Source organism: Triticum urartu, chromosome 6A (genome assembly GCF_056163025.1).
Source record: "Triticum urartu cultivar PI428250 chromosome 6A, HENAU_Tu73, whole genome shotgun sequence".
Lineage (NCBI taxonomy): Eukaryota > Viridiplantae > Streptophyta > Magnoliopsida > Poales > Poaceae > Triticum > Triticum urartu.
In genome coordinates, this window is record NC_141878.1 from 106,383,795 (window position 1) to 106,387,925 (window position 4,131).

Here is a 4,131-nt window from a genome sequence, read left to right on the forward strand (position 1 = left end):
AGATATGATGATGTGATATGTGAGTCATCTTGATGAGTAATTATGCCTTAGTAAGAATATTGGTGTTAAGATTTGTGATTCCCTATGCAAGCACGAAAGTCAATAGTTATGCAATGAAATTATATCCTACTTGTGGTGCATTATTCGGTGTTAGTTATGCTTAATGCTCGCTTATGAGATTATTCGTTTCTTGGTTGGTCGCTTGTCAATCTTTTGCTAGCCTTCATTTTGCACTAAGTATGATCACTACTTGTGCATCCAAAAACCTTTAACCCAGTTTTGCCACATGAGTCCACTATATCTACCTATATGCGGTATTCTTTTGCCGTTCTAAGCAAACTTGCATGTGCCATCTTTAATTTTCAAAAATAAACTTCTCTTATAAAATCACTAACTAGGAGGCAGTATGATCGTACTTGAGTATCGGGTGTAGCTAATATGTGAGTGGGTTTCATGAATGGATCAATGATTGAGCATGATGGGCTAGGTATAGCTTATTTTAGCATTGATATTTTGAAAGACATGGTTGCTTGTTGATATGCTTGAGTATTTAAATTATCATGTCAAAACTTACTATTGCTTTGAACAATATAAAAGTCCAAATGTCCATGCTATAAAGAAAGAAATATGATATAACAATTTAGGCAGCATTCCACATAAAAAATTCTATTTTTATCACTTCCCTACTCGAGGACGAGTAGGAGTTAAGCTTGGGGATGCTGATACATCTCCAATGTATCTATAATTTTTTATTGTTCCATATTGTTATATTATCAATCTTGGATGTTTTATAATCATTTTATAGCCATTTTACATCATTTTGGGGTACTAACCTATTGACATAGTGCCAAGTGCCAGTTGTTGTTTTTTCCATGTTTTTTACATCGCAGAAAATCAATATCAAAAGGAGTCCAAATGCCACGAAACTTTACGGAGAATTTTTATGGGCCAGAAGGAACACAACGGGCCCTGGCTGCGCCTGGGGGGTGCCCCAAGGGGAGCACAACCCACCAGGGCGCGTCAGGAGGCCCGGGCGCACCCAGGCGCGCCCTGGTGGGTTGTGCCCACCTCGGGTGCCCCCGGACCGCCTCTTTGCTCTATAAATACCCCAATATTCCCAAAACCCTAGGGGAGTCGACGAAATATTGATCCAGCCGCCGCAGAGTCCGGAACCACCAGATCCAATCTAGACACCATCTCGAATGGGGTTCACCACCTTCATTGGTACCTCTCCGATGATGCGTGAGTAGTTCTTTGTAGACCTTTGGGTCCGTAGTTAGTAGCTAGATGGCTTCATCTCTCTTTCTCTTGATTCTCAATAGAATGATCTCTTGGAGATCCATATGATGCAACTCTTTTGCGGTGTGTTTGTTGGGATCCGATTAACTTTGAGTTTATGATCAGATCTATCTTTTTTATGTCCATGAAAGTATTTGAGTTTCTTTGATCTCTTTTATGCATGATTGCTTATAGCCTCGTATTTCTTCTCCGATATTTGGGTTTTGTTTGTCCAACTTGATCTATTTATCTTGCAATGGGAAGAGGTGCTTTGTAGTGGGTTAGATCTTACGGTGCTTGATCCCAGTGACAGAAGGGGAACCGACACGTATGTATCGTTGCTACTAAGGAAAAAATGATGGGGTCTATCTCTACATAGATAGATCTTGTCTACATCATGTCATCGTTCTTATTTCATTACTCCGTTTCTCCATGAACTTAATACACTAGATGCATGCTGGATAGCGGTCGGTGTGTGGAGTAATAGTAGTAGATGCAGGCAGGAGTCGGTCTACTAATCTTGGACGTAATGCCTATGTAATGATCATTGCCTGGATATCGTCATGAGTATTTGAAGTTCTATCAAGTGCCCAACAGTAATTTGTTCACCCACCGTTTGCTATTTTTCTCGAGAGAAGCCACTAGTGAAACCTACGGCCCCCGGGTCTCTTTCTCATATTATTTGCCTTTGCGGTCTACTTTTATTTTCTTTTATTTTCAGATCTATTAATCCAAAAACCCAAAAATACTTTGCTGCCCTTTATTTTATTTGCGATCTATTTATTCTATCTATTACAACTTTTTCCCATCATGCACCAATTTCTGGCACCGTTACCCGAAAGGGATTGACAACCCCTTTAACACGTGGGTTGCGAGGATTTGTTATCTGTATGCAGGGGCTGTTTACATTGTGTTGCTTGGTTCTCCTACCAGTTCGATAACCTTGGTTTCATATCTGAGGGAAATACCTACCGCCGCTGTGATGCATCATCCCTTCCTCTTTGGGGAAATACCGACGTAGGTTCAAGCGACATCAGGCTGGTTCTCGGCCGGCGCCCGTGGTCGATGTTGGAAATATGCCCTAGAGGCAATAATAAATTGGTTATTATTATACTTCCTTGTTCATGATAATCGTTTATTATCCATGCTAGAATTGTATTGATAGGAAACTCAGATACATGTGTGGATACATAGACAACACCATGTCCCTAGTAAGCCTCTAGTTGACTAGCTCGTTGATCAATAGATGGTTACGGTTTCCTGACCATGGATATTGGATGTCGTTGATAACGGGATCACATCATTAGAAGAATGATGTGATGGACAAGACCCAATCCTAAGCCTAGCACAAAGATCGTGTAGTTCGTATGCTAAAGCTTTTCTAATGTCAAGTATCATTTCCTTAGACCATGAGATTGTGCAACTCCCGGATACCGTAGAAGTGCTTTGGGTGTGCCAAACGTCACAACGTAACTGGGTGGCTATAAAGGTACACTACAGGTATCTCCGAAAGTGTCTGTTGGGTTGGCACGAATCGATACTGGGATTTGTCACTCCATGTAGACGGAGAGGTATCTCTAGGCCCACTCGGTAGGACATCATCATAATGTGCACAATGTGATCAAGGAGTTGATCACGGGATGATGTGTTACAGAACGAGTAAAGAGACTTGCCGGTAACGAGATTGAACAAGGTATCGGGATACCGACGATCGAATCTCGGGCAAGTATCGTACCGATGGATAAAGGGAATTGTATACGGGATTGATTAAATCCTTGACATCGTGGTTCATCCGATGAGATCATCGTGGAACATGTGGGAGCCAACATGGGTATCCAGATCCCGCTGTTGGTTATTGACCGGAGAGTTGTCTCGGCCATGTCTGCATGACTCCCGAACCCGTAGGGTCTACACACTTAAGGTTCGATGACGCTAGGGTTATAGGGAATAGATGTACGCGGTTACCGAATGTTGTTCGGAGTCCCGGATGAGATCCCGGACGTCATGAGGAGTTCCAGAATGGTCCGGAGGTAAAGATTGATATATAGGAAGTATAGTTTTGGCCACCGGAAGTGTTCCGGGCATCACCGATAGTGTACCGGGACCACCGGAGGGGTCCGGGGGTCCACCGGGAGGGGACACCAGCCTCGGAGGCCTACATGGGCCAATAGTGGGAAGGGACCAGCCCCTATGTGGGCTGGGGCGCCTCCCACCAAGGCCCAGGGCGTCCTCAAGAGGAGAGGGGGCAAACCCTAGGCGCAGATGGGCCCTAAGGCCCACCCTAGGTGCGCCCCCCTCTCTCTCCCCCTTGGCCGCCTCCCAGATGGGATCTAGGGGCTGCCTCCACCCCTAGGGAGGGAACCCTAGGTGGGGGCGCAGCCCCTCCCCTTCCCCTATATATACTTGAGCAAAGGGGCAGCCCAACACGCGATTCAATCTCCCTGTTGACGCAGCCCTACCCCTCTCCCTCCTCGTCTCTCGTAGTGCTTGGCGAAGCCCTGCTGGAGTCCCGCGCTCCTCCACCACCACCATGCCGTTGTGCTGCTGCTGGATGGAGTCTTCCCCAACCTCTCCTTCACCCCTTGCTGGATCAAGGCGTACGAAACGTCACCGGGCTGTACGTGTGTTGAACGCGGAGGTGCCGTCCGTTCGGCACTAGGATCATCGGTGATTTGGATCACGACGAGTACGACTCCATCAACCCCGTTCACTTGAACGCTTCCGCTTAGCGATCTACAAGGGTATGTAGATGCACTCTCCTTCCCCTCGTTGCTAGATTACTCCATAGATTGATCTTGGTGATGCATAGAAAATTTTGAATTTCTGCTACATTCCCCAACAGTGGTATCAGAG